The sequence below is a fragment of the Carassius auratus genome, chromosome 18 (genome assembly GCF_003368295.1).
Source record: "Carassius auratus strain Wakin chromosome 18, ASM336829v1, whole genome shotgun sequence".
Classification (NCBI taxonomy): Eukaryota; Metazoa; Chordata; class Actinopteri; order Cypriniformes; family Cyprinidae; genus Carassius; species Carassius auratus.
The window spans coordinates 19,856,714-19,880,698 of NC_039260.1; the positions used below are offsets into that span (position 1 = coordinate 19,856,714).

The 23,985-nt window shown below is 38.4% G+C and overlaps 1 protein-coding gene across 1 annotated transcript in view; it reads left to right on the top strand.

Annotated features, from left to right (window-relative positions):
- The window catches only part of LOC113118619 (MOB kinase activator 2-like), a 38,379-nt gene that overhangs the window by 2,708 nt on the left and 11,686 nt on the right, over positions 1-23,985 (top strand). The window lies entirely within an intron of this gene.

A 23,985-nucleotide genomic window follows, 5' to 3' on the forward strand; every position in this document is an offset into this window, starting at 1 on the left:
TTCCGGCGTATCTGGTATGCAACCTGGCGACAGCTTTACATTCCTGCGTCAACCCACATCGTCATTTAAAGCGTGACCGATAATGTCTGTTACATGTCTCGTGGTATTTTGTTCACTGTCTGTCCCCAGACGCTGATGAGAGATACTTCCAAAACTGAATACCTACAAGAGGGTGTTTCCCTCCTCAGTTCAGTGTTTACGAGACCGTGAAGTGTTTCTGATGCTCTTTATATAGACTCGTTTTACAGCAAATAGCTCAAATTAAAGACTGACATTTACGTCCACTTCCAGCATTCAGCATGAAGATTTATAATATTACTGATCTATAAACTGTTCTTTCTCAACGCTGCAGAACACGGTGCCTTTCTAAAACCTCACAAATAGCATTATGGCACCAGCTTTCCCAGCTGTAATGCTGAAATAACTCCAAAGTTCATGTTTCCTGGGTCAGCATGTGCCCTGATATGTCGTCTGCTAATTGCTGTAGTTTGAGGTGGAGCACAATTAGCTGTTTCAGAGCTGCTGGCACAGGCTATCGACTGTCGATCGGTTGTTTGGCGTCTCTGATTCGGGTGTGACTCTGTCGAGCACAGGTTTGGGCAGTTCACGCTCCTCGGGAAGAATGTGTGTAGGATGAAGCTCAGATGTAAAGTAATCCTGATGCATGATGGGGTATCGTTAAGGTTTTAACGGTATTACTACTCTTACCGATACTGCTTAACGGTCCGGTACTTATTGGTACTTTGTGTTGTGTTAGGCAGTCGAAAACTTAGCATTTCTCTGTCTGGACATTTATTTAAAAATCCACATACAGCTATGATCTTGGCTAAGCTTTCAACTAGGGATGTCAAATTTCGATTATTTCCATGATCGATCGTCGTTTAAATTAACGATCAATTAATCGATTAATCGTTAACCATAATACTGCAAAATGCGTCTATTGCAGGCACGCAGTCAGCGGTATGACAGGATGTGCAAAAGCCACACACACACACAAAACGCTTTCTCACTTGAATTAAAGAGGTTTTAGTCTGAATAAAATGCTAGTAGCAGGATTATAAAATGAATAGATGCGATTATGATCATCTGATAAAATGAAGAGAGCGCGCCATACTTTTGAGGTCATTTTACTTTGTTGACAGTTTCCAATCCCGCACGGAGAACGCTGAACGCGCATCTTTAAATGGTTTTGTGGTGCTCGTTGTTGTATTTTAAAGCACAATTGCAATGTTTTCAACTGACATTGTATAAAATTATCCGAAATGTGGAGCGCGTGTGACTGCGCTGCACATTAAGTGAACTACATCGGCGCTGCTGCACCAAAACACAGTTGCTCACATTAATTTGATCCTGCTGGATTCTGTCCTAGAAAATGTCAGATTTTTAAAAATCCCGCATACAGCGCATTAGATCGTGACAGTGCATGCGTGCAGACGAGGATGAGCGAGCGCGGCTTTGGCTAGATTTATTTGGAGGTTATTGCTCATGTCTCATTCGGCACAAATCGAAATGTTTCCATATTCGCAATGTATTTGAATGTTAAACTATTATTTATAATGTAAACTAGGCTTGTACTTAACACGCATTCGCATATAGACGGAAAAGATGATCCTCTTCATATGAGCAAAAACGTCCTTGGCATAACAGCAGAGTGGACCGGTATAGTACGGTCTATTTAAACTGAATGCTCCAGGAATGTGTCGGTCACAGCGCCTATTAATCGCTGTTTTGAATCCAGCAATTATTTATTTAGAAATGATAAGATCTGATTATGACAAGTGTGGTATAAAAGCTTTGTTTATTAGAGGAATAATAGGTTAACTGGAAAATGTTACATCGCGACCATGCTTTTGGACCCCATAGTCTTCATTTAAGCGGCTTTGTTCTGGTTTGCCGGTTGGTCACGAATTTCCACAAATTCAGTATATTTAGGCATTGTTTCTTTTCCTAAATCTTCATAGTCTAACCCTCTAATTTCCCAGGTTTATTTTATTATCTTTCGCTTTTAATAACTGTTTTCGCATCTCTTACTGTGGTAAACATGGGAAGGGAAATTAAAGATTTCATGAATTAAGAATTCGTTCGATTTATTAATTTGTTCCCTTATTTCACTTAAATCATGGGTTATTTAGGGAACAAAATTAATGAAACATGGACAATTGCCACATTAATAATTCGTAGGAATGAATTAACAAGTTGTAGGAATGAATAGACTACCTGTCCTGTCACTGTGTCCCGCAGCCCTGCAAAGCGCACGATATAAAACAGTTATATGATGAAATGATTAGTAACTACATTTCTATTGCATTTAATGTTGAAGAACTTTTTATGTTGTTTCTATTTTAATGTACTTTAAAGTTTAAATCACATTAATAGCTTAATTTGTACATTGTGAATGAATGATGATGCTTTTATATATCGTCACCGTCACTCACAGCCGCTCGCACGTGTTGAGTGCGCATGAGCCGCACGCAGCCCATCATTGAATCGGTTAACCGACCATCAATAGCCTTAATCGATTGCATCTCTTATCGACAATTAATCGATCATCGATTAATCGTTGACATCCCTACTTTCAACATTGTTACGGAAAAGGTGAGGAAGTTACATGACCTGTGGTGTGCTTGCGGCCTTCTGAAAAGTTGAGATGTTTTTAACTCGATGCGTTGCGGACGCGTTGCCTACATTTGAAATAATGAACTTGAGCGCACAAAAGACGCGATATGTGAACGGCCCCTTATGCGCGTGTGTGTGCCGCGCTCATTCTTGTTGTGTGTGTGTGTGTGTGTGTGTGTGTGTGTGAGACTGACAGACAGCCTCCGGGGCGCGCATGAGAGATCTCGCAGATTTCAAAGTTAAACGTCTTAATAATATCGCAAATTAGAAATATTTGGTGAGATAAAATGTGCACGATAACATTATTAAGCAAAAATACATAGTACATTAATTTTTTCCCCTCCAGCACCAAAAGCAGAACCGATACCGTCAGATATTACTGATACCACGGTCTTTCATAATTTTGCCCCGGGGCCATTTTAATGCCGGGTTTCGGTACCCATCCCTATGCATGACTGAGACCCGCCTCATTGACGCCATGTTCTGAATGATGGTGGGGTTTATAAAGATTCAAATAAAATAACCTGAGCCAGCTCTTTTGAAGTCTGTCTGTGATTCTCAACTGATTTGGATTCAGGAAAAATAGTCAGGTGTGCAAAAGTGTCCTTAAAATCAAAACAACTAAATATCGTTAGGGCTGAAAAACTAAAGACCTCAACAACCACAACAAGTCATGGTTTTCATTGTTTTTGACCATGTAACCTTGCATAAATATTGTAACCGAAAACCGATATTTTTGATTTTCTTTTCTTTTTTTTTTTTTTTTGTGAAATGTCAAAATTCTCATTTCCAATTTGGATAGCACTGCAAAAATTACTAGGCAGGCTAATTTGAAGTTCGGACATTATTAAAGACAACAAGTAGACAACAGTTGGATTGCGAGGAACAGCACAAATAATATTTGCACACATTATTTTGGTAATCAAATATGAAATACCACCACTTAATCTTAATTTATATAATAATAATAATCCTCATTAAAGTATCAAGTGCTCTCTGCGAGGTTCAAATCAAACCTATTTTTGGGGTCGTGACTCACTAGTTGACAACCGCTTGTTTGTTACATGAGACACAAATCGGGGGCTCGTCCGGGATGCAAAACCGAAATGTGACTTAGACCTCCAAACCACAGCACGCTAAAGTTATTTGCATACTGTCAAACGTCAACCCTGAGTGCGACGGTCTTACATGTGGTTTCTAGAAGTGAAGCAAAACTCTATATGCCACTTGTGCTTGGCTCCTCCCAGTTAAGGTTAGCAGTGCCTTCAGCTGGATACGAAGACATGCATCCACTTGACCCTGATAGAAACTAGGCTTGATATTCTGCAGTGTTGGATCCCCAGTACAGCACCCAGCTGAACGCCTACGGCGGAGCCCGTCCTGTCCACACCTCTTAGGGCTGGATAATTGGGCTTGTGGAGGTAGTGTTGGTAGACAGCGAGAGAGACTGAAGGGATGTGTGTGTGTTTTCATGTGCATCAGATCTGTTGTCTGTTCTGCTCTGATGCTGGTCAGTGTAAGTGTGATGGGTATGAGCTGAGAGTTTCTTCCAGTAGCTGCGCTGCACCTGTGTTCTGGCCAGTGAAGGGAAAGCTGAGTAGTGGACATGACAGACCTGGAGAGTGTGCAGCCTGTGTAGGGCCTGAGGGCCGGTGGAGACAGCTGGATACGGCCTGAATGTGTTCAGTCTTGTTAGATTTGAATTCACTAGTATTTTAGTAAGCATTAGGTCACTATGAAATCAGAAATCTGTTTTTTTTTTTTTTCTTCTTCTAGGTTCTGTTTTAATGTTTAATTTAATTTTAGTACTCAAAAAAACATGTATAATTGAATTCACAAAACGTATACAATTTAATAACCTTTTTTTTCTGTTTTCCATTTTCATTTTTCTGGATATAACTTTAATTGTTTAGTTATTTTAATCAAAAAGTCTTCATTTGAACTAACTTTTTTATTATATATATATATATATATATGTGTATATGTATGTATATGTGTATATGTATGTATATGTGTATGCGTTTTTTTTTTTTTTTTTGCAATAATAGGGTTCCATGAAATGTTATTTTTTTCAGAAATTCATATGTTTTAATTTTTCCTAGACTTATGATTGGATAAAAATTAAGGAATATGATGGCTATCAGTGAAGGTATAACATTTAATCAGTTGAAACCTAACAGTTTAATATCTCTATATTTACTCTATCAATATTTAATATCTATGCATTTTATTTTATTTTTCATTTGGGCCCCATTATTTTTTTTATTATTTTTTTTTATTTTTTTTTTTGTCTACAGCGGTCTACAACCCTAATATTGATTTATACTGATTTGGTTGCATCTGTATTTTCTGGATTGCATAAATCATAGGGCCTTTAAGTAGAAAAGTCATAGACTGACATATTATCTGTAAAATCTTGACCTAGGTTAGATAGATGTACTTGTAAAATACTAAAGGTTCATTGTACTTTATTTTTTATTTTAATATGTGTGTGTGTGTGTGTGTGTGTGTGTGTGTGTGTGTGTGGGAGAGAGAGAGTAAAAAAAAAAGTTACACTTTGTGAATGGTTTATTACCTTTTATTTAGTTTAAATAATACCATAGGTTGTGTCTTGTTTTAATGAAGTGTTTTTTGATTGTACAGCACTTTGGTTTGCAGGTGTAGTTGTAAAGTGCTCTATAAATAAAGTGAATGAATGAATGAATGAATGAATGAAAAAAGCTTTGGCTGATATGATACCATAACAAACATGGCGCTGAATGTTTGTATCTTAATGTAAATATTTTAAATGACATACTTCTGTTTGAATCATTTTTAACTCAAAAAGTTCTATTACGTTTGCTTAAAATGTTTCCTGCTGTGTTTTTGGTGTGCTTCCAGTCTGTGCAGCATGTCTCCCTGTAATCGAGGCCGATTGTGTGTATGAACTAGTTCAGAGCTTTCCACTGAGTCAGACTGGTGAAGATCACGGTGGTTGGTGAAGCAGGAAGTAGCTTACATCAGCGCTCACCTCAAGCACTGGATTTATACAGCGTTTATAGCTTGTCTGTTTCGAATGAAGTGAAGGTAAACCTGGGAAATTGCTCTCTTCTGTCCTGCTGAATATGTTTTGATGCACACATCGACAGCATGAAGAAAAATAGCTCGCTGTGTAATGTTTCACTTCCTGTTTCTGCTGCAGAAAATATATGTAACCTTGTGCCTCTTTTTTCATAAATAGAAGAACATCCTCTGGTTATCTTTGTGGTGAAGGCAAACAGTCAGGTGTGTGTGTGTGTGTGTGTGTTTGCCTCTTCAGTTTTTAGCATTTCTATTTTCAGAGGTAGTTTTGATACAGTTGCAAAAGGGTTTGAAAGATTTTTTTTGATAAATGTTTTACTCGCCGTAATGTCGTTCTAAACCGGTCTGAGTTTCTTCCATTGAACACAAAAAGATGTTAAACCGATTGTTCATGCTGGTCTTTTCTATCAAAACTAATCGTACAGTTTATTGAACTCACTTCGAAAAGGTCAGAAGGCAGTTGTACTCTATATTTTGTGTCGAAAACGAACAATAGCTTTGAGTGAAAAACTTCTTTAAAAAAAATGTAAAATGCTAATAATAATCCAGTATTTCACCGGATACTACACCGCTCTCAAATCACTTTTATGTATCTGCATGTTTGTGTGTGTGATGATGGATCATGAGTGTGTCTCTCTCATGTGAGTCCCTCGTCCCTCGCTCTCTGACGTCTGAGGTGTGACGCCGCGTCGGTGTTGTCACGGTCCGGTAACATGTGTCCCTAAATATGAACACGGATCGGCCTCCCTCTTTATAGATCCAGAGTGTTAAACAGAGGCACACACCGAGCTTAGACAAGGAAACAAGGAATCATTATTATTATTACAACACTAGTATTTTCACCAGATTAAAATGGTTTTAAACTGAAGTGTTGGGAATAATAATAAGGATAACAATCATTGTTTTTTAAGCTTAAACATATATAGCTTCTTGTTTATTTCAGGCTGTGCATACTGGAGAACTTGAAACAGAGGTGGATGCGGAAGCATTCATCTTGCCGTTCTCTTCCTCTCATGTGTTTTTCAGTCGTTTCTGATGACCTACATTGCATCCTCCATCGCTGTGTGTGCATCTTTTCCTCTTCCTCCATTTGTGTCTTTGGCTGTTCTCGTCCTCGCGTGTCCTCCAGCGTGACCTCGGTGCATTTCTTGCCGTCTGAAAAGAATGTGCACAAAATGTCCCAACAGCCTGACCGCTATCACCGAAATAAGTGTTTTAGCCAATCAGAAACACAAGACTCTGCACATTTGGGTTCGCTGACTCGTTTTTGGAGGACAGCAGGGTTTTGAGAAAGGCGTGTGTTGGTCGAAGTTTGCAAAATGACTGGAATAGCTTACATCACCTTTTTAGGGTTTGCATACTCGAATGCAGTGAGGAAAATGCAAATGAAGCGTGAGAGAGCGAGGGATTCCGATGGAAGCTTGTCTTTTCTCTGTGTGGAGCAGGAATGGGCTTTAGCTGGATTATGTCGTGTGATCTCAGGCGTGCTGCAGGCTTCCCTATACCTCACAGATCAGCGGTGTGTTTGTGTGTGTGTGTGAATCTACATGGCTGCAGGATTTGAAGTGCTTCCTCTCCTGTTCTGCACAACCCAGGCTCATTGGAAATACCTGCTTGTGGCAACTAGCGGTGTGCGATATTGACAAAATAATATCTCTATTTTCTGGGATTTTATCGATAACGATACTCAGACGATATTTTGCTAAGTGTGTTATTCTGTGTGGTGGTCAGTTCACCTAATAGAAATGCATTTTTTCCGATAAGTTTAAATTAATTTGTACTTTTTAATGGGCATTTTTACCTTTTTAAAATTGTGCATTAATATGAATAAGACATTTGGGGGCCGCTACTAAGCAAATTATATCATTATCAACAAAATCGATCTTTATAATGCAGAGGAAACGCAGAAGCTACCCCCAGAACCCCAGCAAGGTTTGGGTCCCAAACTGTGACCTTTCTGACCTCTTGTGCGTTTGCAGGTATGGTCAGAAAAAGCATGCATATGAAGCTGAATATGTGACGCTAAGATTCAAAAGGATCAGTTTTCAAATCTCACGGCATGTTGGAATCGTTTTGAAGTTGTGTTGTCAAAAGTACCCAAGTTGGTAAGATAAAAGACAAGTTTGTGCAAGAATTCAGCTTTCTCGATCAAAACCCTGGCCCTGCAAATCTGTGTGAAAATGGATAAAAGTGGAGTTTTAGTGTCCATTTCAACTGGAAACAGCAGTGGTTTGTACATAAAGGTATGTTTTTTTGAGTTTTGCAGAATGTAGGTAGAGGCATGTGTGGGTAGCTTCTGCAACATATCGTGCATGCTATAGTTAAAGTTTGGGTCTGGAAACTGAAAGGTCATAAACCTACAAAGAGGGATTTGTTCCTGTAATTGGCATCTGATTTCCTCTGAATAAGTGTCAGCTTAATGACAAGAGTTTTCATGAACATGTCCAGATGAATCCTGGGCTTACCAAATGACCTTGGATGTCAAGATTTGTACAGTAAGCGGTTCTTTACGGATCGTGCTCACTCTGTCGCTCTGCGGTGTGTAAAGGGCAGGGAAGGTTGTGCATGGTGTTGACCTGTAGCATTCTCTCAGTCTTGAACGGATAAGATCCAACCAAATAATCTCCTGTAAAATCACTTCTGAGCTGTTCAGGGTTCAGCTGATTCTCAGAGTAACTCCATGCAGTTTTTTCCTAGCACTTCTTTCATGTGGTTGTCATGTCTTTTGCATGAGGTTTTGGTCCTGATTAAATATTCCGTTGCACGGAAAGCCGATCAGTTATCGGTTGGTGTGATCAATGTTTGATGTTTGTGTGTTGATTTTGTTAATGTGAATGAAGGCCTGAGTTAAGTCTGTTCACCATTGTCTTTGAAACAGTTGGATTAAATCTAGAGATGCACCTATTGCAATTTTCTTGGGCGATTATATTTTGTTTTGTTAGTGTGATCTGCCGATACTGATAATTGTTTTTGTTTTTTTTTCTAAAAACTGTAACTGACAGCATAAACAAAAATCTACTTTTCTTCAATCTAGTTTTATTTACGTTAAAAAAACAAGTTAAAAGTCAGTAATAAAATAAGAAAAAAAAATGCAAACAACAGCACACATGCAATAGAATAAGTAAGTTTTCATCTTTTTCTGTACTACAATATTGCCAATGAAACATTCTTTTGAACATTTATTAATCTTAAATATACCAATAAATAACACGTTTTTAAAATTGAAAGTTGCAACCCTATTATTTAATGAGCTAACACCAACTAAGACTTGTATTTTTTAACAAAGATGAATAACTTCTGCAGATACTGTAAAGTGGTACCTGTTGGTTTTTAAAGTTCTTTTGCACTTTAATCGGTGTAAAATTTTTAACTTTATATATATTTTTTAAACCTGTTATACTGTTATGTTGTTTTGTTACTAAATTACCTTACCGTGATAATACCGTATACCGTGATTAAAAACATGAGCAATTAATGGCGAAATGAAAATGGGATACCGGCCTATACGGGAAACCTGTGGGAATGTCTAAAATAATGCAGAGTATAATGGATCGTCTCGAAATCGGAAAGAAGTGAGACTGATCCGGACCGATCCTGAGGAAAATCAGCCGATTCCGATCCTCGCCGATCGATCCGTGCATCTCTATTAAATGGCTCCATTCATATGGATTTCTTTGTTAATGTCTTTATGAACTTTTTGAAGCATCACGTTTTGGTGGAGTGGACCGAAATCTCATTCAACATTTGCCTTTGTTTGGCTTTGAAAGATGAGCAAGCAGCAGCATCATCAAGTTATGTAAGCGTTAGCTAGCTGTGGAATGCACTTCAGCTAATGCCTGTGTAATCCAGCGCTGCTCTCTTCAGTCTCCAGCTCTCATCCCAACCCTCTTCCTGAAGGATTAGAGCACAGATCCGTCCGCACCCAACACAGCATCGCTTTCACTGATTCCACATATCACTGAACATAGAACTGTCCTGCTGTATTGATGTGGCATCACCACATGACCGCCTGCTTCGTGTATCAGTAACCTGGCCTGAGCTGTGAACTGCACCAGTAGATGGAGACGGTGAGCTCATTATAACAGAGCTCATGCACTTAGAATCTGAAAGATACATTATAGCAAAAACAGCCTGATTCATTAAAAGACTGACTGGGAATGGGATGCTAACCTAATATCAATTAATTAATTCATGCATTTGTTTAAGTACTTATTTAAGCATTTAATTATGCATTATTATTTTTATTTTTTTATAAATGGGTTTATAAATGTATTTGCTTATGTATTTAAGTATAAATGCATTGATTTATGCATGCATTCTTGTGTTTTTACTTGGTTTGCTAGGTTTTTAGGTGGTTGCTTTAATTCTTTAGCGAGTACTAAACTGATTGACCCTTCTCTATTTCTTAGTAACTCTTGCTGTCTGTGATTTTTCTCACAAGTTTTTGTGCTACTCGTAACCAGTAGTTCTGTAATTGTCACTCCAAACAAGTGGGACAATGTTAAAAATCTCAGTATTTTTTACAAAGTATGTAATGTACGTGTAATGTAAGATTTTCAATATTTCTGAAGTGATTCCGATCAGATTTCCCAGTGCATTGGTTCCTTGTAACAACATTGTACTGTTTAGTTATAGATGAGGTTTTTAACTCTTAGAGTGATTATGAGGAATGTGCAGTTTTGTTTTAAACCAGCTTGATGCAGAGATTAAAATGCTTTGTGAACATCATATCTGTAATATAGCGTTTGGTTTGGCCTCACACTGCTCTGCCCGGACATGCAGAGACGCCGTGTTCAGGCTGGGCTTGTTTTTCTTCCGAGGCTTCTATCCACACAGTCTCTTGTGCTTTATTCAGCCACCTGCCGGAGAGGAGCAGCGAGGCTGGTAGTGGGGCATGGGGGTCATTAGGCTTCACATCTGGCTCGGTTTGGACAGCTTTGTACATTCCCAGATTGCTGCTTTGCTTTCCACAAATGACCTTCAGCTGTGCGATCGCGAGAGCGTAAATGCCACTGATTAGGCTAACGATATCATTCACGCATCCAGATCCTGGCTCTCTCGGAGACGCTGCAGTGAGTCACACCTGGCATTGCCTTTGGATTTTCTTGTATTGAAATGTCAGTCAAAGTGAAACCCGAGCCAAGAGCCAGGATCAGAGCAGCAGCTTCACGAGCAGACGGAGACACTGCTCATGTTTGGAGTTCAATACTGGTCTACTGCGTAACACACTGCCAAAACTGTGTGTATTTACACTCACCTAATGGATTATTAGGATCACCTGTTCAATTTCTCATTAATGCAATTATCTAATCAACCAATCACATGGCAGCTGCTTCAATGCATTTAGGAGTGTGGTCCTGGTCAAGACAATCTCCTGAACTCCAAACTGAGTGTCAGAATGAGTCAAACACAGTATTAGTATGGTGTTCCCAATATATATATATATATATATATATATATATATATATATATATATATATAGAAACAGTATTCAACATTTCTTTTTTATAAAGCCAGAACACAGTACTTACTGAAGAAAAAAAAAAAAAAGAAAAAAAAAAAAAATATATATATATATATATTATTTTATTTTCAGTAAGTGCTGTGTTCTGGCTTTATAAAAAAGAAATGTTGAATACTGTTTCTAAATATAATTAATTGATATATATTATTAATAATTAATAATGTATATTATGTATTAAATGGTATTTAATGATAATAGTTATCACAAGTTAATGCTATTAAACTGTGATTAAATTGTATTGAGTAACTAATAAAAAAATAAATAATGCTGCTTTTTTATTTAATCAAGTACCATCTAGTTCTCATCTCTGGAACAAAAATGTCCCTTTTTTACTCTAAAAAAAACTCTTTTACTCTCTCTCTCTCTCTCTCTCTCTCTCCCTCTCTCTCTCTCTCTCTCTCTCTCTCGTGCGCATGCGTGGGCGTTTGTGGAGCGAGCGGAGCGTGGCTGTGAGAGCGACTGTGAAGTTTGTGGTGTGTGAGTTTCTTACGATCTTTTCTTCTTTTTCCAAAGTTAGTATTAGGTGAGTTTTTGTTGTCTATTGTTCCCGGCGGGTGTTTGAGATGGAGACTCACTCGACAGGGTGTGACTCCTCTCTCTCACTCCGCCATGGAGTTAGATGTGTACCTGAGGCCGGTGTCTCAGTGGAAGAAGTGCTCGTGGCGATAGGCGAACAGGTGGGGTTTGATAACGTTGTTTCAGCCTCGCGGATGAATAAGGCCGTTGTGGTCTTTCTGAAGGAACGGAACTTAACAAGTCGGTTGGTTGAGAGCGGCATTTGGGTAAGTGGCGTTTATACTGTCATTTCTCCGCTGGTGTCTCAATCGACCCGTATAACAATCTCAAACTGCCCCCCTTTCATACCAAATCACGACCTAGAAAAGGAATTGTTGAGATATGGGAAAATCGCTAGTGGAATTAAAATGGTTCCACTAGGATGTAAAAATGAGTCACTGAAACATGTCACGTCTTTTAGACGGCAAGTGTTTATGTTTTTAGACTCAACGGTTCTTGACATCTCTTTTCGAGTTTTGTATGAAGGCAAGTCTTTCATGCTTTATGCAAGCACGGGGAGTTTAAAATGTTACGAATGCCATGAAACAGGGCATAAAAAAAATGCGTGCCCTCATAAAACGAACACTAAAAATAATGAGACGGATAATGAAAAAGTAGGACCGAGTGGGTCAAATGAAAAAGCAGGACCGAGTGGGTCAAAAGAGGATGAAGGTGAGAAGGATAGTGTAGCAAGGAGCTCAGATGAAACTGAAAAGAAGGGAGATGAATTAGAAACGAACGAGAAACAGAACAATCAGGATGTAAGCGGTGAGGAAACAGGTGGAAAAAATTGTGGTACTGGTGTTGAGAGAGCGGAGGAAAGTGAGGTGAATGTTTCTCAATGTGAAGATGAAACTGGACACAGGAACGATCGTACAGGTGCATGTGAGGCTGATGTTAGGGATGATGGAATGGAGGAGATAGCTGATGATGACAGTCTTTCAGAAATGTCTGACATCATTTCTCAGAGTGGTGATGATCAGTTATACACAGTAAAAGAAATTAATGATTTCTTGGATGAAACGTTTGGAAAGACTTTTGATGTCAAGACTTTTTTTCCTGATGCTGAAAGATTTGTGAGGTCAGTCATTAAAATACAGAAGACTGTAGGGTTCGAAGAACTGAGTCGTAGGAAAAGATTTAGGCTGAAAAAAATTGTGACAAATTTACGGAAAGGGAAAGAATGGGTTAAAAAGCAATATACATGATGGTTGAATTACAAAGGGCACTTTTTTCCTTTTCTGTCTTTTCTTTTCTGATTTTTTGTCTTTCTCTCTTTTCTCTTTTCATGGAGAGCATAAAAATAGGGACAATAAATATTAATGGAGGAAGGAATAATAGTAAAAGAGCTGCTTTGTATGAATTTATTCAAAATAAAAATATAGATATCATTTTTTTGCAAGAAACCCATAGCGATCTGGGTAATGAAGTAGAATGGAAGATGTGGTGGGAGGGCAAGATTTTTCTAAGTCATGGCTCAAATCTAAGTGGAGGTGTTGCGATTCTATTTTCAAAGAAGATAAATATGACTAATATATCTTCCTATGAGATAGATAAGGGCAGAATATTGATTGTACAGGTGGAGTTAATGGGATTTCCATTTCTATTTATAAATGTTTACTCGCCTAATAATGGAGCAGAAAGGGTAGATTTTTTTAGAAAATTATCTAGTGAATTAAAAAATTTTGATCATGCATGTATGGTTCTTGGGGGTGACTGGAATTGCACCTTAGATTTTACACTAGACCGTAATGGTGAAGAACCGTATCCCCAGTCTGCTAATTCATTAAGCAGTATAATAAAGAAATATGACTTATCTGATGTTTGGAGGGAGAAACACCCAACAGTAAAACAGTATACATGGGTTAAAGCATCTCATGATCATATTAGTGCTGCGAGGTTGGATAGATTTTATGCAAGTAAAAATAATTCTAATAGAGTTTTAAAAGCCAATATTTTTCCAAATGGTTTTACTGATCATCATTTGTGCATGTTTGAAATGAGTGTAAAAAAGTCACAGCCTTCTAGTTACTATTGGCATTTTAATTTGAAATTACTACATGACTCTAACTTTTGTGATAAGTTTGGGTTATTTTGGTCTAAGTGGCAAGAGCAAAAAAGTGACTATGAAGATTTAGTGCAATGGTGGGAAGTTGGAAAAGCACAAATCAGAATTTTTTGCCAGAACTACACCGCTCACTCAAATAGACTTGTAAAGAACACTATTAAAATACTTGAGAGAGAAATAACTGAAATCGAAGAAGGAATTATTGAAGGAAACTCAGAAGAAGGGGATCAACTGAAAGAAAAAAAGACCGTTTTGGCATCCTTGTTTAATGAAAGAGCAAAAGGTGCTTTGATAAGAGCCCGCTTTTCCTCAATAAGAGAAATAGATGCTCCGAGCTCATATTTCTTCAACTTGGAGCGAAAAGAAGGAGAAAGAAAACTCATGTTACATTTGAAACTTCCAAATGGGACTTTAACAACTAATCCAAAAGAAATGAGAAACCATGCAAAGAACTTTTACACTGATTTATTCGAAGCAAGAGACTGTGACATTCACTGCATGGACGACCTACTAAGAGATCTTCCAAAGCTCACTGATGATCAGAGACAATGGCTCGATGCAGATATTCAATTGGACGAAATATCAGAGGCGGTAAAGAAACTTTCTAATGGCCGGTCCCCTGGGATTGATGGACTTCCTTCTGAATTTTATAAGCAATTCTGGACTCTTTTAAAAGATGATATACTTAATGTTTTTAGAGTTTCTTATAGGAAAAATGAACTTCCGACTAGTTGTAGAAGAGCGGTTCTATCTTTATTGCCAAAAAAAGGTGACCTTGGACTGTTAAAGAACTGGAGACCAGTAGCTTTACTGTGCACAGATTACAAAATTTTAGCAAAATGTCTTGCAAATAGATTAAAACATTTTTTAGAATATGTTATTAATGACTTTCAAACATATTGTGTGCCAAAGAGAACAATAATGGACAATCTTTTTCTTGTTCGTGATGTAATGAATTTAGCAAATGCTGGTAATGAGGATGTGGGTTTTCTTTCAATCGATCAGGAGAAAGCTTTTGATAAAGTTGATCATCTGTATTTATTTAAAACTCTTAAAGCTTTTGGTTTTGGTGAGAATTTTATCTCTTGGATCAAACTTTTATATACTGGAGCGTCTGCATTGTTAAAGGTTGGAGGTGGGTTAAGCTGTCCAGTTGTAATTCATAGAGGTATAAGACAAGGCTGTCCTCTGTCAGGACAGCTGTACTCTCTAGCAATTGAACCTTTACTATGTAAACTTAGGGAGAAATTGCAAGGTTTTTTAGTGAAAGGGTGTGAAAACAGGCCAATCACTCTTTCAGCCTATGCCGATGATATCACTGTTTTTATAAGAAGTGAAACAGATGTAATGAATCTAACAAACGCTTTAAATATCTACGAAAAGGCCTCATCAGCTAAAGTGAATTGGCAGAAGAGTGAAGGATATCTATTAGGAGATTGGCAGGGAAGGACCCCTCCTGTGCTTCCAGGGGGAGTTAAATGGGGAAGAGAGGGTTTGAAGTTGTTGGGAGTTTTCTTAGGAACAGATGAATACAGGCAGAAGAACTGGGAGGGTATGGTGGAGAGAATGTGTGACTGGTTGTCTCGATGGTCGTGGGTGCTGCCCCAGCTATCATATAGGGGCAGGGTATTGGTCACAAACAATCTGGCTGCATCTGCATTATGGCACAAAATTAATGTTCTGGATCCCCCGGAATGTGTGGTTGAAGAGCTGCAAAGAAAACTAGTTGACTTTTTCTGGGATGGGCAGCATTGGAAAAAATCTGCTGTACTTTTTCTACCTACTCAAGAGGGAGGACAAGGCCTGATGGACATTAAAAACAGAATAAAGACCTTTCGACTTCAAGCAGCACAGAGATTGTTGTATGCGGAGCCGTGCTGGGCTGATACAGCGCGTGCTGTGTTGAGGAAAATGAATATTTTTAAGTATGATGTACAATTGTTTTTGATTAAATTGGCCAACATGGATTTGAGGAATATTTCACCTTTTTATAAGACAGTTTTGAGAGCATGGACTTCAGTTTTTAAGGTCAAGAGGGTTCTCACAAACATTGGATTCTGGACAGAGAACGAACCTCTTTTTAATAACCCACTGATACCAGCACCGGCACTGGAGTCCAGAAGCATCCAGAACGTAATGGCAAGAGCGGGGTGTACAAGGATTGCTGACCTAAAGACTGGTGAAAACTGGAAAAGTCCAGAGGAGATGTGCAACAAGACAGGCATCAAGTCCATAAGGATAATAAAGAGAATAATGGATGGAACTGTTTCCGCATTGCCTTCAGTTTTCAGACAGAGATCAGAAGAAAATGAGGTTCCTGAACAGGACAGTGGGAGCCTGTTTCCCCAAGTAGATGTTTCAGCAGCGGTGGATGAAGAGACTGAGGAAGGTTCTCTCCTACACTTCAGGACTCCTGTACTGGAAGGTTTTAAGACTGTCTCAAAAAGGGCTCTGTACATTATTTGCGTGAAAGTGTCCCATTATAATGTGCTCAAAGACTGTAAAGAGACCAAGTGGTCAGATTTGTTCGGGCCAGACTCGTCCCCTAGAAGATGCTGGAGGTCCCTCTACAAACCTCCTATAGAGAAACGCACTGCTGATCTCCAGTGGAGGGTTGTTCACTGGGCGGTAGCTACAAACAGACATGTGGCACACATTGACCCCACTGTAGGGAAAGAATGTCCTTTTTGTGGCACTGAAGAATCAGTTGATCATTTGTTTTTACATTGTTTAAGGTTAAGAGAATTGTTTTATCTCTTAGATGGGTGGGCTAGAGATTTGGGCGTAGTTTTTAATAATGAATTATTTATTTTTGGACCAAAATATGTTGCATCAGACAGAAAAAAAATCTCGTTAATTAATTTTGTGATTGGAGGAGCAAAGCTGGCAATCTGGTTAACACGGAAAAGAAAACTGAAAGGAGAGGGGGAAGTAGGTCCTGAGGTGGTCTTGAAGGCTCTTATAGCAACCAGAATCAAGGCAGAGTTTGCATATTTTAAACTAATGAATGATATGGACAAGTTTATTGAAATTTGGGCTTTGAATGATGTTTTGTGCTCGGTGGATTATGAAAATGAGCTGGTTTTAAATTTATGATTAATGATAGACAATACTTTGTAATGTCTATAAAGATGTATGAGTCTCTGAGTGGGTATATGTGTTTATAAATGTACATCTGATGTCAATGAATAGATGTTTATGAAGAATGTCTTTATAGTGTAAGTATAAATAAAGGTGTGTTAAAAGTCTCTCTCTCTCTCTCTCTCTCTCTCTCTCTCTCTCTCTCTCTCTCTCTCTCTCTCTCTCTCTCTCTCTCTCTCTCTCTCTCTCTCTCTCTCTCTCTCTCTCTCTCTCTCTCTCTCTCTCTCTCTCTGTGTTGAACCAGCAGATGGAGCTGAAACACTGATGCTTGGCTCTATAAACTCTAGCACATGCTCCCAGACAATGCTTTGGTTTGTGTTATATGAGCTTGCAATATGCAGTAATTTGACTAATTGATTACATCTCTCCATAATGAGTGCATATTTTAATGTAGATTAATAAGAGATGTCAGTTAAAGTGTATATTCCAGAATGAAAGTGTAGATGAAAGGCCAGTGTGGGTTCTAGATTCTGGAGACGGGCGAGGGTCAGACAGGGAGGACTGTGCGCTGCGATGAGACGAGTGTTTAATACGCTGCATTAAACCTCTGCTCAGATGAAGTAAGGGCTTCATTAATATTTCAGTCAGGGTCATCAGACTCCCATCAGCCCTCGAGGGGATGTTTGATGATATAACGTAAAGTGCAGAGCAGCTTTTACACGCTTTAGCACTTTTACTAAGGTTTTCAGATGTGTTTTGTTTCTACCTCGAGCGTTCATATTGATCATGCACTGCTCAGCTCTGAAAAACACTAAACACACTCTGAAACCGGGTTTAAAATCCTTTTTTTTTTCTTCACTGATGAACAGATGGTGAATAGTGGATGCCACAAACATCAAAACTCATAGCAACTTTCTGAATGAATTAATTAATTAATCTTTGTTTTCTGAATATCTGATTACATGAGAGCATTATTTTTTAATATTAGTATTCATGTTAATGTGTTAATTATAATAGTAATATTTTATGAACCATTCAAGTTTACTAAATGTTTATTTTTCTTATTTTTCTTCATTTTGTATTTTTGTATTTAAATATTTTTATTTTTGATTTAATTTTTATATTTTAGTTTGTTTAATTTTTATTTGTGAACCATTCTTTTAAGACTACTTAATTAGATTAAAATAATGCTAGTGAAAATAGTATAAAACTGTATGTTTTCTATTTTGTTTATTATTATTTTTGTTATAATTATTATTATTATTATTATTATTATTATTATTATATATCTGAACTTTCCCTAAAAGCTTTCTAAATGACTTATTTCCCGGTGATATAAAGATGAAAATTAATAGCAGCATTTGATCATGAATATCAGCCTTACAGACTTGATTACATTGCATTTCTGCCTTCTACAATGGACAGGTGTCTGTGTGTGTGTGTGTGTGTGTGTTTTGTGAGCGCGCACTACTTAAATCCTCTTGTTTTCCAGGGTGGGATTCATTAGCATGACTCTATTTTTGGGATCTCTTGGTAAACTGAGGATGGGATGGATGTGCTGTAGAGTTGATTCATCTTTGATTCATCGTCACATTGTGCACAAGATCGTCTTCTAGCATTTCCCAGCTTTTGCTCAGTAACCAATCAGGACTCTCTCCAGAGTCTCTGCCCACCGTCCCGGGAGCGAGTCAAGTCTAGCACGTCCTCACATTCCCGTTTGGGATGAACTGATGCTCAAATATACTGTGTTCATTTTTCTAGCTCAGGCTGTTCTGGGTGGAGCTGCTGAGAGCAAACGCTCCTCCAAAGCAAACATCTGTGTGCCCGACTCCAGCACCAGCATTGGCTTTTAGGAAGATTTATGCTTTAGAAAGCACTGAAATGGTTATTTTCATTTCGCAAGCAAGGGCAGAGAAGGGTTAAGAGACGGCTTCATCTATTTCTGTTTCAGATCAGTCAGCCTGGCTCACAATTGGTGGCTAATGAAATGCTAATGAAAGGGAAATGGATGTGGCTCAGAAAGCAGACGCACCAAACCAATGATATTTGAGAGCTGTTTAGCTTTCCATGAAGATAACCACACGACCTCATAGTCTTAGTCAAGTCACCTTTATTTATATAGCGATTTAAACATATTGCATTGCGTCAAAGCAACTGAGCAACATTCATTAGAAAAACAAAAGTGTGTCAATAATGCAAAATGACAGTTAAAGGCAGTTCATCATTGAATTCAGTGATGTTATCTCTGTTCAGTTTAAATAGTGTCTGTGCATTCATTTGCAATCAAGTCAATGATATCGCTGTAGATAAAGTGACCCCAACTAAGCAAGCCAGAGGCGACAGCGGCAAGGAACCGAAACTCCATCGGTGAGATGATGTCTTTCAGGGCAGTAGAGGTCCTTTCTAGGTGCCGATCCACCATCTGGTCTGGATACGTACTGGATCCGGGTGACTGCGGTGACTGCAGTGGATCTGGTGGCTACAGTGACCTCGGAATAAGAGAGAAACAGACTAATATTAGCGTAGATGCCATTCTTCTAATGATGTAGCAAGGACATCGGGTGTTATGGGAAGTGTTCCCAGTTCCGGTTTACCTAATTAACGCAGCCTAAAAATACTTTTAGGGATTTTGTAATAAGCATATTAGTGTGTTATTAGTTTTTCAAATTGGTGTGTTTCACCGGGCCGCAAAGAAATATAGAGCTGAGTATCTGATATTCAGTAAGCCAAGCTTTATCATTTATTTATCCGTATTGCATCTGTTTTTTTATTTGTTGAACCTCAATTAAATTGTTACTCTTAACTTGGTTTGGACGTTTTTTGTATTTTCTAGTTCAGGGAACAGACACAGTCTCTATAGTGTGATATCTAGGTGAAAGAGTCTCTATGTGCTGAGAATTAGCTGACCTCTGTGACGGGAGGCAGCTAGCAGACGGTCGGTTTAGCCAGTCTGTCTGCTTCCTGACCTGGGCCCCAGTTAGTCAAGTATAAACACTAAGACTGTGTGCCATATTTCTAGACAGAAGAGCAGCACCACCCCAGGAGGGATGAAGACCATCTCTTTTAAACAGATCAGGTCTGCCCCAATAGCTCGTCCAATTTTCTATGAAACCTATGTTATTCTGCGGGCACCACTTAGACATCCAGCCATTGAGTGATGACAATCTGCTATGCATCTCGTCACCACGGTAAGCAGGGAGGGGACCAGAGCATATTGCAGTGTCTGACATCGTGCTTGCAAGTTCACACACCTCTTTAAAGTTATTTTTAGTAATCTCCGACTGGCGAAGTCGAACATCATTTGCGCCGGCATGAATAACAATCTTACTGTATTTACGTTTTGCATTAGCCAGCACCTTTAAATTTGCCAAGTCCAATGCTCCCGGTAAACATTTGACTATGGTGGCTGGTATCTCTATATTCACGTTCCGTACAATTGAATCACCAATAACTAGAGCACTTTCATCAGGTTTGTAACCTTCCAACCGAGAACTCTCAGAAGGACTCATCACAAATACATTTATAAGGGAGGACTTCATTGACTATGTTTACATGCAGCTAATAACCCATTCATAACCGGAATATTAGCAATAACCCGGTCGCGCGTAAACACCAGCAAAAACCCGGATATGCTCATATCCCGGTTTTTAAAAACCGGGATATTATACCTGGGATACCCCTTTTCTAACCCGAAAAGTTGGTCTTGTAAACACGTTTCGGCATATCCCCATCATAATGTGTGTTCTGCGCATGTTCTATTCGCAAGAAATCTTGGTCTTTTGAGTCTTTGGATACAGGAAGAAGAATCGGAAATGACGCATATTGCGTATTACGTCCAGACGCTAACTGTGCGTCGCCGTTTACATCGGGATATTGGCGACTGATTACACATTCCATGTATACAGGAGTAGCTCTCTCTGCTCACGTAAACGGGTTATCCCGAATGTTTCAGAAACCCAAATAGTAACCTTAACCCGACCATAACCCGAATTTTAACAGCTTGTAAACGTAGTCACTGACTACTATGGAATAAACCTCAGAAACACAAACCAAGTACAAACACCTAAGTAACTGCATAAATGTTTATATCAAATATGTCGCACAAAACCATCAAAACAGTGAATCAACAATTGAAGATATGCATGCATGTTTTCTAAGTTGATAAGGCAAAGGATATATGGTAGCAAACTTCTCTGATCATTGTCCATACCCCAGGTACAGATGAAGATAGGGGATTTGTCAAACAAGAAAAGAGCAAAAAGGTCCAGTAGTTCATTTCATATTCTAGCTTCAGTCAATCCAGGCTTCAGTTCAGCTTACATTGCTACAGGTTTTTGGAGTTTCATTCATTCATAGACACGTTCATGTGCATTCAGGGTTAAATCCCATTGATTATAAACCTGCTATTAAATGCTTAATTGTGGTCATCTTCAGAAATGCAGAACATTAATATCTAATAATCAATAATATAATTAATTCAAACACACTCTGAAACTGACAGATCTTCACCACGAACCACAAACATAAGTCAACAGATCTTAAATTCCTACAGCATTGAGTTTACAAAGAAAACATTCACCGCACCGCAGCATCTACACGTTTGCGTCACTGCTTTGCGAGCCGCTCTTTCATTTTCTCTCACCTGTAGAGGCAATGAAAGCCTCCTCTGTCTGCCCCCTGCTTCTGTTTTTTGCCCTCCTGGACAAACACCGCCTGTGAAGACTCAGCGCTCACACAGACCTCATTATTTCACCACTCCCACCTACAACCTGACGTCCACCTACAACTTTTTCCACTCTCTTTTTCCAGCATTTATTTCAGGCTGACCTTTTAAGGCTTATGCAGTAATAACTGGAGGCTGTGTTTGGATTGAAATAACCAGCCAGTATATTAACTCTTTTAGCATTTTGACCTATGCTTCATGTATGCCTAAAAATAAGCGGTCTTCTATATATGTACTGTGTATATATATAAATATAGAGGGTATGCATGCTTATTTTTATTTTATATATTAGCAGAACAGCTAAAGAGGGTGCATGCACAGAGCCAGAGAGACTGTGAGTCTCTAGCATGTGTTTGTCTGTCTTGGCATGCTGTTAGAGGACTAAAATACTAGTCCCGGGGCCAGACTGGCCCTTCTAGTGTCGAGTCTGAACATGCCTTCGAGCTCTAAAGGAAAATTCCAGCCTGTTGTTCCACTGTGAATTATATTGTACAACAATCTGCTGTGCAAGAGCAGCATCCAGTACGTCACAACATCCGCTGAAACAACCTGTTACGTAAATGATTCGTTGGTAGTTGTTAACATACAGCGGTGTCATGATGCACCCTAATGAATATAGAAGCATTAAAAAAACAATAAAAACACTTTTGTTCATTCTTTTGCTAATGCGCATACATTTTATGTCTGTAAGTGAAATTTATATATTTTAATAAAAGACATGCAAGGACTAAAACCAGAGATATTGTCAAAATCATTAAATATTGTCATTATTACGAGTATTTGGCATTTCCAATTAATGTAAGCCTGTCATGTTCTGGCTATAGCCTAAATACAATTGGTACACTTCTGTAACACTTTATCAATGAAACAAAAGGGCAGCTTTATTTTATGCACCCACTTTCAAAAACAACCTGTTCAACACTAAATACGTTTCTTCTCATCGTTTTCACTATGTTCGGGAAACAAGAGAAACATTAAAGAAATAAATTAAAATGGTTATATATACCACATATTAGATGCCGAAAGCGCCGTCAGTTTTTGCATTCACTATTATGGTGAAAGATGTTTAATGGCATAAGTTTGACTTGCACAAAGTTTGCACATTGCTTGTATGATATCGACTGGCTCGCCTTCATTGTTTAAAACTGAAGTAGCCTACAGTATTTCCAATATTGCAATGCACCCACGCAACCAACCCTGAATAGTCAGATGTGTCGTGGACACCCTCTTGGCTGCTCCTGTAACAACGTGCTGAAACATGGCAAACAAACCCAAATAATTCACAATTTTTTTATTACGGTAATATTTACTTTATAATATTGGGCCCTATAATACACTCTGTGCAATGAGACGCAAGGCGCAGTGCAAGTTTGTTTGCTAGTTTCATTCCGGCGCCGTTAGCATTTTCCCGTCCAGCACCACATCGTTTAATTCAGCAAATGCATTTGCACTCATTTTTGCGCCCATGGGCATGCTGGTCTAAAAATGAGGTGTATTCAGGCACATTGCTGGTACAATGCTATTTTAAGGAGCTGAAAATAGAAAATAGATCTCATTATAATATGACAGACTTGCACTGCATGTTGCAGTTCACTGTATTGTCCTTTTCAATGTAATTCCAATAATATTTCTAGCAATTAAAAACCATTATGGTGAACAGTTCTTATCTGAAGTGTCTCTGCAGGAAATAATGCATTATTTTAAGATTTTGGCCAAAATCTCTTATCGGTTCGATAACTATAACAGAAAAATTTTAATGTATCTACCGATATGGTGGCCGATATATCGTGCATCCCTAATATATATGATGATTATTAGTATTTATGTGTGTGTGTGTGTGTGTGTGTGTGTGTGTGTGTGTGTGTGTGTGTGTGTGTGTGTGTGTGTGTGTGTGTGTGTAAAATCACACCTCAAGATTACTTACACATCCTTTAATTGAACTTGGCAAAGTTTTATTTATTTATTTTATTTTTTAAACAGCATGTTACTGATGCAGTATACTGTATAGCCTAGTGTAAGATGTTTATATGCATGTATGTATGTATATATTTACTTATCTATTTAAATTATAAAAATGCAAGGCAAATGCATAACAATGCTGTTAGAAACTTTAGTAATTCAGGACAAATTATGTAGAAAATAAGGTTTTCGGAGAAAGCTGTAAATCTTCAGATATGTGATGAATATAGTGGAAAAGCATATGCATATATGCATTATAATATTCCAGTAGAAATCCAGGAATAATATCCGTTTGTTTCCCAGTGTGTTTTGGGGGAAATCCAGCTCTACTGTACCCAGATGGAGCACATGGTTCTCTGCGTCCAGTGTGTGTGTGTGTGAGAGAGAGTCACATGCATG